The 14,874-nt window shown below is 43.1% G+C and overlaps 1 non-coding gene across 1 annotated transcript; it reads right to left on the bottom strand.

Moving 5' to 3' along the window:
• Nucleotides 1–476: 476 nt before the first annotated feature.
• Trnat-ugu (transfer RNA threonine (anticodon UGU)) lies at nucleotides 477–551 on the bottom strand. Its single transcript has one exon. It is a non-coding gene; the product is annotated as a tRNA-Thr (tRNA).
• Nucleotides 552–14,874: the final 14,323 nt, after the last annotated feature.

Below are 14,874 nucleotides of genomic sequence, written 5' to 3' on the forward strand. Positions count from 1 at the left end.
ATTTCTTTTCCGACCTCGATGGCATCTTCGTGTAGCACAACTGACAGTATCACAAGGTCAGACTCGTACTACAGTGATTTGAAGACCCTGGTATTGAACTCCCGCTAATATTCTCGCTACTAAATTCAACCGATCTGAACCTAATGGAAAACATACGTGACGCTAGCGGTTCGATGCTCTGCCCTTACAAACCACTTGCTCGTTATTTATGGGAATCGTGTGACCTATGCGCAGACCTACTGAGGACTTCTCAAATCCATGCCAGCCAGAACTGCTGCTATATTGGGTTCCACATGCAGACCACCGAGGTATTAGTCAGATGACAACAATGTTTATATATATGACGGTAGTATCTGTTCCCGAAAGAACACATACCGCGGATGACCATGCAGCTGTGCTAGAAATGAAATGGTAATTAAATACCCTAGCTGCAAACAGGCGTTGATATACTTCACTGGGGACATGTTGAAAATGTGTGCCCCGACCGGGACTCGAACCCGGGATCTCCTGCTTACATGGCAGACGCTCTATCCATCTGAGCCACCGAGGGCACAGAGGATAGTGCGTCTGCAGGGACTTATCCCTTGCACGCTCCCCGTGAGATCCACATTCCCAACATGTCCACACCACTACATTCGTAGTGCGCCTAATAGATGTTTGCCCAGCATACTCATTACTCGTGGCAGATTAATCTACCAAGTCCCGTACGAGTTCGGGCATAGCGTGTGCGTTCACACAAGAAGGTCAATGGCCGGGAAGCCATATTTTAACTATATATGACGGTAGTATCTGTTCCCGAAAGAACACATACCGTGGATGACCATGCAGCTTTGCTAGAAATGAAATGATAATTAAATAGACACCCTAGCTGCAAACAGGCGTTGATATACTTCACTGGGGACATGTTGAAAATGTGTGCCCCGACCGGGACTCGAACCCGGGATCTCCTGCACACATTTTCAACATGTCCCCAGTGAAGTACATCAACGCCTGTTTGCAGCTAGGGTCTCTATTTAATTATCATTTCACAACAATGTTTGGTTCATCTGTATATAGCGTCGAAGAAAAGATCTTTTAGCCACTTTCAGTTCGTGTAATATATTCGATATATTTGGAATGGGGAGAGAATAGGCGTGTGTAATTTGAATAAGGTCTCTAAAAAAAGATTTTGTATTTGACTTTGCAAGTAGCAACTCCTTTCTTCAGTAATAGTAAGGCAGTTTCTAATATTACCCCCTCTCTAATCGGCTATGCTAACGACTGCGAGACTCCTTTAATCAAACAGAACAGAAAATTATGGCAGTCGTTTCCGAAATAATAACTGGATAGCGAGGAAAGTGTACAATGAATTACTTTTCCAGATTGTTTACTCCATTTTCTTCTTCCAAAAATGGTTCAAATGGCTCTGAGCACTATGCGACTTAACTTCTGAGGTCATGAGTCGCCTAGAACTTAGAACTAATTAAAGCTAACTAACCTAAGGACATCACACACATCCATGCCCGAGGCAGGATTCGAACCTGCGACCGTAGCGGTTGCTCGGTTCCAGACTGTAGCGCCCAGAACCGCACGGCCACTCCGGCCGGCTCATTTTCTTCTTCCATAAATTTTGAATGATCATTGAAAAGCAGTTCAAATCACACGCAACAAACTCACTAAGGGTAGCATGAAGTTTTGAGTAACCCAAAGAAATTCTTATCTATATACTGCGCCCATTAACCAGTTGTTTACCGTAACTTATCTGAACAAACGCCTGGTGGCAAAATAGTCTGGACACAAAATAATGACATCAACAGTCACTTAACGAAATACGAGGGTCGTCCGCAAAGTAAGTTCCGTTTCTATTTCTATCCGCGCCAGCGCTACGATGGCAGTTCCGAGCATGTGCGGCAGCTACTCCGACTCAAGGAGAAGACATGTACATCATTTTCAGATCGCTGCTGCCGACGTGTGCTTTGCAGTATTTCTTTATAACGTCAGCTGTAATTGAGAATGCCGCCGCGTGTGAAATCAGATCTGTGATTCGTTTTCTAAATGCAAAGAAAGTTAAACCAAAGGAAATTCATCCGCAAATCTGCGAGGTTTACGAACAAAATGCTATGAGTGATTCAATGGTTAGAAGATGGGTCAGATTGTTCAATGAAGGACGTGATCAAGTGGAAGAACGAAGTGGATGCCCGTCTGTGGTTACTGATAATCTGGTTCACACAGCTGAAGAGAAGATTAAGCACAACCGTAAGTTTACACTTAGTGCCCTTGCTATGGAAGTTCTGCAAATCTCACGATCATCAATTCATGTGATTCTTAGTGAAAAACAGATATTTCGAAAACTTTTCTCACGTTGGGTACCCAAAATTCTTACTGAACAATACAAAAAACAACGGATGGGCAGTGCACTTCAGTTTTTGATACGCTACATTGAAGAAGATGATGGTTTTCTTTCTCGGATAGTCACGAGGGATGAAACTTGGGTATCGTACGACACCCCTGAATCAAAATGGCAATCAATGGAATGGAGGCACACTTCATCCCCAACTAAGGTTAAGCCTAAGCTAATCTTGACACCTCGAAAAGTCATAGGCACCATTTTTTGGGACAGAAAAGGCATTTTGCTGATTGATTTCTAACCATGAGGGCAAATAATCAATGCACATGGTTACTGCGAGACAATTAAGAAATTGTGCCTCGCAATACAGAGCAAGCGCCGAGGATTACTGTCAAAAGGTGTTGTTTTTTCTACGATAATGCCCGACCTCAGACGGCGAATATGACCAAACAACTCTTACGGGAATTTCACTGGGACGCGTTTGATCATCCTCCGTACAGCCCGGACCTCGCTCCTACCTACTTTCATCACTTCTTACACCTAAAATCTGTCCTTGGTGGTCAACACTTCAACGATGATAACGAGCTGGAAGATCATGTTACCACATGGTTTAATACACAGGTGGCAATCTTCTATGAAGAAGGCACACAAAAACTTATGCCAAGCTATGACAAGTGCCTATAAAATTTCGTAAGCTATGTAGAAAAGTAGTTTAACTGTTGTAGGTTCTTGTACAATAAATATTTTTTCTGTATATGTACACGTTTGTTTTATATATCAAACGGAACTTACTTTGTGGACGACCCACGTAACAAAAGCAACTGTTAGCTATAGTTTTAAATTACTAAAAAAATTAAACGGAATAATTTTTTAAAAAAATGTGGACCTAATCGTTGCGGTGGAGGCGAAATTGTGAGCTCTCTCTATTACAGTCAAAATTGTGTTACCCCACAGCAACTTTTTCGAACAGAGGCAAAACTGGTCAACTTCAAAAAATAAATATTACAGAAATTCACTGTTTAAATATTTTATAAATCTTTGCTTGAAACAGTAACAATCAAAATTCATCACTGTTGCAACGCCGAAAAAAGTAACACCGTGCAAGCACCAGAAAACACTTTATCCACCTACCAACCACCACGCCTTGATATACTCTGCATACGTTCCACAGGCCACTCATCGGCGCATGGCTGGGGATACTTTGTTCAAATGCAGCCTATTTTCTGTCTGTTCCATTCGCTTATAAACTGCTGGAGTAATGACTATATCAGTAATGAATGAACAGTTCAAATGGTTCAAATGGCTCTGAGCACTATGGGACTCAACTGCTGAGGTCATTAGTCCCCTAGAACTTAGAACTAGTTAAACCTAACTAACCTAAGGACATCACAAACATCCATGCCCGAGGCAGGATTCGAACCTGCGACCGTAGCGGTCTTGCGGTTCCAGACTGCAGCGCCTTTAACCGCACGGCCACTTCGGCCGGCATGAATGAACAGTGATTCCCTATTTTTCGTTTACTGAGCTTAAAAAGTTTTACCATACTTTACAGCAATTAACGAATGTACTGGATTGGGTGGTTATGATTAAAGTGCAAAGTATGTCTATTCAAGGATATCGATTGTAGACTTTACTTGTCGTACGACAGCAAAACGTGGTATTTACACTAATGCTTAATTGAGGAACAGATTTACGCTAAAAAAAAAAGTTAGTTCCAGTTTTGGCCAGCACGTCTCCGAACTTGCGCTGTACACAATCTCGTCGATGTCTCCGGCGCTCATATTGAACAAATTGGGTAGCGGCGGTTATTAGTAAAAGCAACATTATGCCTTTCTCACTTGTTTAACCTATTCTGCTTATGTCCCGTTCCTAATCCTATACATATGGAAACATTTCCATACGTTTTCCTTGCATTCACAGCGCCAGATTTTCACCTGGTGGCCAAAATTGGAACTATTTTTTCCAGCGTAAATCGGTTCCTCGTTAACGCATTAGAATATCTACCACGTTTCACTGCTGTACGACAATTACAGTCCACTCTGAACCTCTGCGAGTAGTTGCATCATCCACTACAAGGACAAGAACTCTGAGACGTACTGAGCAGTGGTTTAGCTTCTTTGATTTACCGAAAATATATGTAAAGAATACAGTCGTCTTACGTGGGTCCCTAAGATTTGTTTTTCCTTCCTGTAACTGTTTCTAACCGCATGAATTTCATCATTGTTTGTTTACCTTCAGATGCCTGGAATCAAGTAGTCATCTGCCACTACACTCAGGGCTCGGTAGTAGATTCCTGTTACACTCACCATCCGCTTAGGAGATCCAAATTTGACTAGACAACAAACGAGGCGTGGACGTGGTGCCAGACACTGCGGAACTCGCTAGCTAGGCTGGCCACAGCATCGCTCTTAGTGCCTGCCGCCACCCCCGCCGCCGCCACCCCCCTCCCCCCCGCCACCATCCCTGAGTACTGTGCACCGACGCACGTGTCGGAGCAGGCTGAAAGCAGCGGACGCCCGCATTAGTTCGCGGACTGGCGCGGTAATCAGCCATTGCTCGCGCTGACAGGTTTTGACGAAATTATCAGAGGGCGCGCGCGGTAAGCACTTGTTATTGCGCGCACTGCGGTCTCCCCAAATTAACGTCATCACTTCTCATCAGCTAATGCGCCGCCGCGGTTTTTGAACTGCACCACCGCAGCCGAGTGCAATGGCATGGGACGCGATATTTCGTTAGGAGGCACAACACTCGCGCGCGAGCGGCGGTAAAATTTTATTCGCTGTTATTAACGCCACAGATGCTGGCGATTTTGTGAACTCGCGTGACACGAGCGGTGTTATTGTATCTATTATATGAAATACCGTTGAGGCTGTTGTTGAACAACGTTGCGTGTAATCTACACATTCTTGAAAACAAAAACGAAACTACAAGTGAAACAGTGACATGTTAGATAGTGGTCACCTAATAACGGTCGTTACTGTTTTAACTGGTCCTTACTGCTGGTACTATTCGGTTAAGACTGTTATATGAAAAGTTAAAGTTACTGAAGCCGAAGTAAGCGTCCTATTCTACAAGAGCCTACAAACAAACATCTGTCATTTCTCTACACTTCGTCGAGTGTTTGACCGGGGTTGCGTACACAAAAGACAAATAATTTATTCACACAAGTAGTTAAACTGTATAATAATATAAGTGTTCATCTGATAATAAATGTCCTTGGGGATATAGGTAGGCAGTGTTCCAAAGTATCAATCAAGTGAGGATGCAGTCTACCTGCAGTAATTTTGTACATAGGGAGAAATTATCATCACAAGAAAATATGAGAAATCAGAGCTCGCACGGAAAAATTTAAGTTCTCGTTTTTCCCGCATGCCGTTCGAGAGTGGAACGGTAGAGAGACAGCATGAAGGTGGTTCATTGAACCCTCTGCCAAGCACTTTAGTGTGAGTAGCACAGTAATCACGTAGATGTAGATGTAGATGTAGACGTAGAAAAAGCGTTATTTACATTTCAGGTTTGCAATGTCTGCGGAGTAATGAAGTAGTAAAACTAACGTCTTCCATGTAACTCACTATGTTAACACATGTCGCTACGTGAAAAGTCTTCCATGTAAATCACTATTTCGACACACACCGTTGCATGAAAAGTTATGTAAAGTTCTGGCATCGAACTGGTCATTTATAGCACTTACGTAAATTCACTCTGTTGAATTACTGAGTGAAAATTGTAAAAGAGATAAATCGAAAGCTGACACAAACCCATGTGACACACTTTCAACTTTTATGCTCGGGAATTTTGTGTTAACAAATGCCAGCTAACATGTGCCGGTCCTATTGCATAGATGTGTTTTAAGCTACTCCCTACGTGGGATAACTGCTGCAATATCTCTTGTGCGGCGCTTCGTTGTCTCGTTGATCTCTGGCCTGAAGCAAATACAGCGATGCTAAGTTCCATTAATCAAATAGAGCGACTCCAGAACGTAATAATACTGTCACGTCTATTCGGAAGAGTCACACTGTCAAAACACACTGAACAAAAGAAACATTTTCACGGCTCCACTACAAAGCGTGACATGACGCGACCGACCGCTGATAGTTGAAAACACCTCTCATTATTTACCCTGGGCAGGTGACTAAAGGTGCTCTTAATTACACAGATGGGGCCCCCCGTCAGAGGTTCGAGTCCTCCCTCGGGCATGGGTGTGTGTGTTGTCCTTAGCGTAAGTTAGTTTAATTAGTGTGCAAGCCTAGAGACCGATGCCCTCAGCAGTTTGGCCCCATAGTCCTTACCACAAATTTCCAATTACACAGATCGGGTATTTATTCGTACTTCAAGACGTCGAACGTATTTTACTCTATGCTCGTAGATACAGTACCATTATGACTGCATCTAACCATAGAATATACTTTACTACACCTTATACACACACACTCGTTTTGTCTCGCCAGCATAAAGCAGCTCACATTCTCTTTTCGAATGTAAATGACACTCATATACCTGGTTCTGTATACTCGCGGATGATTTGTGGCATAGCTGAATTATTTCCGCTTACCACCAGCTCTCTCTGACACAGTCTGAGGCTCCACTACGTTCACAGCATATTGTATTGGCTTTTACGATGAATCGTCCCCAATCTCTTATCTCTTTCAAATCTTCACTCTTGTGCTTCTTCCCACTCTCACGATATTCTCCTCTTGCAAATTAGCCTCCTCTCTAAATTATTGGTCGTTACAAGCCAAACAATAAATGTACGGAGAATACAAATGTCGCTTTTCTCTCAATACCACTGTCCTCGTCTTATCTTACCAGTAAACACTTCTATTCTTAATAAAATAGGCGAACATTTTCCGTTACATAATTTCGTCTTAGTCTTTCACTGAACTCCCTACACCACCCTTCCACTGTCTCTCTCTCTCTCTTTCTCTCTCTCTCTCTCTCTCTCTCTCTCTCTGCGTTATTCATGTTAAGCTCTGATATTAATTACCCTGTCGGGATGAGGTGCAGAATTCATTGTAATTTACATATACATCTACCATACACAGATGAAATTACACAAAAGTATCAAAACACAAAAGTACGCAATGTGAAGAAAGCAACAGGGAAATTATGAAAATTGAAAAAAAAAGAAACTATATATAGGAACACACCAAACATGGGTTAAATTGGCCAGTCACAAAGATCAACAGACTCTTGTTTATTTCAATCTGCCCGTAATTTTGTGATTTTCAAAACAGCCTGGCCAGTGAAAATCGAAACGAACGCTAAGAAATTTTGAGGATAATGGGGTGAAAATATAGACTCAAACCGCTCATTTCACTGTCAGCAATGACTATGTAAAAAGGAAATGTAGTGATAGAGGTATACTTCGAGTGCACTGTTTAATTATTTCCGAAAATTAGAAAGAAACGAAAATCTTCAGCAATAAATGTGTTCTCTTCTAGGATGAGATGGTTCTTGGTGTAATGACAGGATAAAATCGGAGTGGTTTGAAACTGACTTCCTTCGACCTAGTGTAGGTAACAGAAACGAATATATTAACCAGCTAAAATATCAGACTGCAAATAAGAGTTTAGAAGTAAGTTTGAATGACTTTTAGCCAGGAAATGAAATTAAACAAAAAATACTACACTATTAGCCGAAGTGAAAGAATGTTTCGTTCTTGGAAGCAAAATAACGCAACACGGACGTAGCAACGGGGGTACAAAAAGCAGAGAAACACGAGCAATGAGAACATCTCTCGCTTATCGAAATCTTCCAGAATCAAACAGAAGCTTTTATGCGAGGAAGAAATTTCTGACAATGAAGATATGCTGCACAACATCATAACAGAGTGAATCATGGACTCAGAGAAAACCGGAACAGAAAGGAGTAGCAAATTTTGAAACATTCAAAGACGCTGAAATTTCCGCTGGCTACTAAGATAAAAAAAAGTGAAAAATTCCACAGAAACGGCATAGAAAGCAAATTATGGCAAACAATGACAATATCGAGGACTAGAGGTAGGACACTTTTAAATACTAAGGAATATTTTGCATCCCGCCTGGAAGGTGGCGCGTAGGTCTGCTCCTGAAAACTGAAGGATAGGCCGAATGTGCCGGCCGGAGTGGCCGTGCCGTTCTAGGCGCTACAGTCAGGAACCGCGAGACCGCAACGGTCGCAGGTTCGAATCCTGCCTCAGGCGTGGATGTGTGTGATGTCCTTAGGTTAGTTAGGTTTAAGTAGTTCTGAGTTCTAGAGGACTGATGACCTCAGAAGTTGAGTTCCATAGTGCTCAGAGCCATTTTTTTTAAACCGAATGTAGGAAGCGACTAAGAGCAGGTGAGATAAAGCTCTCGGTACTGCAAGTAAAGTAAAAGTGGTTTTACTATATCTCAACAAAATAATAAACGTGAATACATAACTTCGTATTGAAGAGCACGTAGGTGTGGATACGGATGTATCAAAGTTAACAGAAGTTACACAGGCAAAATCTGTAGTGGCTCGCCCACTATGAAAATGAAACAATGTTGGTTGGTCGTCTGTTCGGAATCAAATGGCTGAATTTGGAGTGGCGCTCGTAGAGCTGCACAGCGCCGGCTAGAGTGCGCTGTCGTCGGTGTGGATAGTCCGCTCTCGTAGTGCCAACCGAAGAACTTGTACCTACGCCGTGGCATTGTAACTATCTATCCCACAGAATAACTTTCGTTGTAGCAGAGAGTGCTGTACCTTGTGACAGTACTCAGCCTCTCGGATCTAGCCAGTTTTGTATTATGAGTATAATACATTTTCTTATTCCATTTTTCAACAACGGTATCCCGGTTTTTGTGCTACATTCCTCTCAAAAACTATAAAATTTACTCTAGAAATTATGGTTTTTCGCAATATAAAAACTTGTTCCGAGGGATAACATTATCATGTACGTAAGAATATATATTCTGTTCGAAATTAAAATATTAAAAGCGTTTCTATCGAGAAACTTTTGTCAGTACTGCAAAATTTAACCCAAATTAATACTAAAGCTGGACTGTGACTCATTTGTGTTCCAAAGTTATTTGGTATAGCTGCAATAATATAAGATATTAATGTGTGTTGTTTGTCCGCAGCTCGTGGTCGTGCGGTAGCGTTCTCGCTTCCCACGCCCGGGTTACCGGGTTCGATTCCCGGCGGGGTCAGGGATTTTCTCTGCCTCGTGATGACTGAGTGTTGTGTGATGTCCTTAGGTTAGTTAGGTTTAAGTAGTTCTAAGTTCTAGGGGACTGATGACCATAGATGTTAAGTCTCATAGTGCTTAGAGCCATTTGAACCATTAATGTGTTGTTGTTGTGGTCTTCAGTCCAGAGACGGGATTGATACAGCTCTCCATGCTACTCTATCCTGTGCAAGCTTCTTCATCTCCCAGTACCTACTGCAACGTACATCCTTTTGAATCTGTTTAGTGTATTCATCTCTTGGTCTCCCTCTACGATTTTTACCCTACACGCTGCCCTCCAATGCTAAAGTAATTTGTGATCCCGTGATGCCTCAGAACATGTATTACCAACCGGTCCCTTCTTCTAGTCAAGTTGTGCCACAAACTCCTCTTCTCCCCAATTCTATTCAATAACTCCTCATTAGTTATGTGATCTACCCATCTAATCTTCAGCATTCTCCTGTAGCACCACATTTCGAAAGCTTCTATTCTCTTCTTGTCCAAACTATTTATCGTCCACGTTTCACTTCCCTACATGGCGACACTCCATACAAATACTTTCAGAAATGACTTCCTGACACTTAAATCTATACTCGATGTTAACAAATTTCTGTTCTTCAGAAACGCTTTCCTTGCCATTGCCAGTCTACATTTTATATCCTCTCTACTTCGACCATCATCAGTTATTTTGCTCCCCAAATAGCAAAACTCATTTACTACTTTAAGTGTCTCATTTCCTAATCTAATTCCGTCAGCATCATCCGATTTTATTCGACTAGATTCCATTATCCTCGTTTTGCTTTTGTTGATGTTCATCTTACAACCTCCTTTCAAGACACTGTCCATTCCGTTCAGCTGCTCTTTCAGGTCCTTTGCTGTCTCTGACAGAATTATAATGTCATCGGCGGACCTCAAAGTTTTTATTCCTTTTCCATGGATCTTAATTCCTACTGCGAATTTTTCTTTTTTTTCCTTTACTGTTTACTCAATATACAGATTGAATAACGTCGGGGAGAGGCTACAACCCTGTCTCACTCCCTTCCCAACCACTGCTTCCCTTTCATGCCCCTCGACTCTTATAACTACCATCTGGTTTCTGTAGAAATTGTAAATAGCCTTTCGCTCCCTGTATTTTACCCCTGCCACCTTCATAATTTGAAAGAGAGTATTCCAGTCAACATTGTCAAAAGCTTTCTCTAAGTCTACAAATGCTAGAAACGTAGGTTTGCCTTTCCTTAATCTATTTTCTAAGTTAAGTTCAAATGGCTCTGAGCACTATGGGACTTAACTTCTGTGGTCATCAGTCCCCTAGAACTTAGAACTACTTAAACCTAACTAATCTAAGGACATCACACACATCCATGCCCGAGGGTCCGGACTGCGCGCCTAGAATCTAAGATAAGTCGTAGGGTCAGTATTGTTCCAACATTTCGACGGAATCAAAACTGATCTTCCCCGAGGTCGGCTTCTACCAGTTTTTCCATTCGTCTGTAAAGAAATCGTGTTAGTATTTTGCAGCCGTGGCTTATTAAACTGATAGTTCGGTAATTTTAACATCTGTCAACACCTGCTTTCTTTGGGATTCGAATTATTATATTCTTCTTGAAGTCTGAGGGTATTTCGCCTGTCTCATACATCTTGCTCAGTAGATGGTAGAGTTTTGTTAGGCCTGGCTCTCCCAAGGCTGTCATTAATTCTAATGGAATGTTGTCTACTCCTGGGGCCTTGTTTCGACTTAGGTTTTTCAGTACTCTGTCAAACTCTCCACGCAGTATCATATCTCTTATTTCATCTTCATCTACATTATCTTCCATTTCTATAATATTGTCCTCAAGTACATCGCCCTTGTATAGTCCCTCTATATAATCCTTCCACCTTTGTGCTTCTTCTTTGCTTAGAACTGCATTTCCATCTGAGCTCTTGATATTCATGCAAGTGGTCCTCTTTTCTCCAAAGGTCTCTTGAATTTTCCTGTAGGCAGTATCTACCTTACCCCTAGTGATATACGCCTCTACATCCTTACGTTTGTCCTCTAGCCGCCCCTGCTTAGCCATTTTGAACTTTCTGTCAATCTCATTTGTGAGACTTTGTATTCTTTTTTGTCTGCTTCATTTCCTGCATTTTTGTATTTTCTCCTTTCATCAATTAAATTCAATATCTCTTCTGTTATCCAAGGATTTCTATTACCTCTCGTCTTTTTACTTACTTGATCCTCTACAACCTTCACTATTACGTCTCTCAAACCTACCCATTCTTCTTCTACTGTATTTCGTTCCCCCATTCTTGTCAATCGTTCCCTAATGCTCGCCCTGAAGCTCTCAACAACCTCTGGTTCTTTCAGTTTATCCAGGTCCCATCTCCTCAATTTACCAGCTTTTTGCAGTTTCTTCAGTTTAAATCTACAGGTCATAACCAATAGATTGTGGTCAGAGTCTACATCTGCCCCTGGAAATGTCTTACAATTCAATACCTGGTTCCTGAGTCTCTGCCTTACCATTATATAATCTGTCTGATAAGTTCCAGTATCTGGAAGGAACATATTAATATGTTCATAAAAATAAATGTTTTGCAAATAAGGGAACTGGAAAGCTTCAATAATAAATTCCATACAATAACAGGGGTGAAGCAAATTTCGGTAAATCTGACGGGAGCACTATGTCTGCGTAATCTTGTACCGCAGGCAGCTCCTTAGCGACCAGGCTGGGTTAGTTGTAGGGTAAGGGCGTAGCAGCAGCGACAAAACCGCGCATAGCGGCCCGGCATATCGCAAACAGCCCGGTGTGTTTGTGTGTATGTGTATGTATGTGTGTACGTGTGTGTTTGTGCGCCTTCATGGCCTCAGCTAGCAGCGCCGCGGCGTCGTGGAGCGGCGCAGCCATTCCGCCCGGCAGCAATCTCTGCAAGGGGAGTCCCCGGGGAGCCGCAGGTAGCGGCTATCGGGGGTTCACCGCGTGCGCGGATTACACAACACCGCCGCCGCGCTGATAACCGCAAATGTTTGCCCTAACCGCCTTACCGCCGCCTAATTTATTTCGTTAGCCAAACGAGGTCAGCTCCTCCTCGGTGCTGCAAGATGCGCGCTCCGGACACCCCCCCCCCCTCCCACGCCTCGACCGCGCGATTCAATTAGGCGCCTGATATACGGGCCTCCAACGCGGCCGGCCGCGAGCACTACGCCGGTGCGGTGCGTGCTCCTCATTTCTGATTCAGCGCCCGGCTGATCGTAAATACCTAATACTCGCAAGTATCGACACAGCTTGTATCTTCGCATTTGTGTTCGCGTCTATACGTGCTGGGCGACTCGAATTATGCGCATGCCGCTACTGTAGACCACTGTTGCCAACTTCGCCAATATTTCACTGACAATAGTGCTGCAGCATAATTTTGATTAAAGATTTGCGAGGTGCCGGGGTGGAGAAGAGTTTGAACCTTTTTAATTCAGACGAATTTTGCATGAGAACGAGACATGCACTCAACTCCCTCCTTATCTACCAGCTAATTAATTATGTGCACATTGGTAACGGAAGGAAATGATGATGGGCCTTGCTAGCTGGTAAAATAAGGAGTGCACACTCACTATAATTTAATAGAAAATCGTAATCTACTCAGAAAAAAGAGAACTTTATTATAATAAACAACAGGAAATGGGAGTCTGCATATATCTACGAAATGAAATGTGGATTAAATATTACAATCAGATTTATTACACATCAGAGCATAAATGCACATGATTGTCGACACACACAGTAGGTTAAAGGATAGGGTCTACTGAAATGTTATGAGAATAAGAGTTGGCTTGAGAACAAGGGGCTCCTACTCTCTGTGAGGCAATAGATTAACGATAATGACTGGAGGTCCTAATGAAGCAAATATTAATTTCCCGACTATATAGCAGTATCGCAATTAGTAGTGAGAGCTCAAATGGGAACACATGGAGAAACAAGCAAGGTGTGCTGCTGAGGGATTCAGTATAAAATTAATAAGGTCCTACAATGCCGGAGCCGCAAAATACTGTACCAGTACTGAAATCTGCAGCACGTCGTCGGCAGGCAGCGTCCTGTTGATGTAGGCGCCGACTTCTGCCTTGCAGCAACTCTGTGTCAACCCCTGGCCGCGAAGGCTGTCAGAGAATTCTAAGTTCTTCCGAAAAAGAGCGACCAAGTCGCTAGACCATCCGACTCCGAGGAAGATCAGATCCCCAATCCCACTGCCCGCGCAGCGCAAGAGCGAAGCCAACATTGCTTTGCTCCCTACTTTCCCCGAAAAACTGAGAATCAGCATTCAGTTCTGATTCCAAAATTCCCCCACACTGTCTCAGAGCATCATTCGCGCCAATAGCGACCGTTCCCTCCAATTTCGAGCAGGGCTTTATGACGTCAACTAGCCTCAGTTTAAGTTGAGCAATCATGCCTCTGTTATACAGCTGAGGGCACTGAACTTGCCGTTTGACCGGCTATGAAAACAACCTGCCTAGACCACCTGCCATCCGGCGCCAGACAGTCACACCCAGCAGGGCACAGTCCACAAGTATTCTCAGAATCAAGAGGACAATGTAGTCAGTCGGTGCCAGGAATCTTCGTTCCGGACGCGCCGAAACGGTAAACACATAAACTGCGGCGATACTCAGACGTCTCGCAGGTCGTTTCGCCCTGCATAAAATAGACGAAACTCGACCGACGTCAGTCGTTCCGCCAGGCGCTTAAGCCTATTGTACAAACCCCTCAGAATTCAGGGAAGTGCAGCCCCCAACCGGAAACGCAGTGTGCCGCGTCCTCTGATGCTCGCCTCGCACAGGTCACCCAGGGAAGTAAAACAACATGTTTAGGAATCAAGTGAAAAGCATTTTTTGAGCTCTCGGTACAAATACTGTCATTACAATTACCTTATTCGGTCTGGTACTACCGTGCAATGACACAGAACATTAATAAAAGTGATGAAAATGAGAAGAGACATGCAAAAGAGAGCATGAAACCTCTCAGAGTTACATAATTTGTTTACCGTAAAACTTTTCCGTTCTTGGTCTGTCGTAACCTGTGGCACAGTATCGCCCTGTGGTCTGGATTAGCAGCCCACATACACGAGACCCGTCGATGCGCAGCTCGACCAGACTATGTGCATCATCACAAAAACATATCATAAACACTTTAACTTTCCGGTTACCTATTCAGCCATATGGCTCACCCATGTCTGCGGCGAGAATCTGCTTTCAAGCGCGAGTTTACAAAAACAGCTGAGGATACTTATCTCCCTGTACATGAGGACATTCTTGCACTCAGTAAAAACTAAATTCGCTCCCGTATCCACTTCTAAAGTTTGGTGAACAACGGAGTAACACTGAAAGGCCAATAGCCATAAATGTGACAGAACAACTCCATCCAAG

Source organism: Schistocerca nitens, chromosome 1 (genome assembly GCF_023898315.1).
Source record: "Schistocerca nitens isolate TAMUIC-IGC-003100 chromosome 1, iqSchNite1.1, whole genome shotgun sequence".
In the NCBI taxonomy this organism is placed as follows: Eukaryota; Metazoa; Arthropoda; class Insecta; order Orthoptera; family Acrididae; genus Schistocerca; species Schistocerca nitens.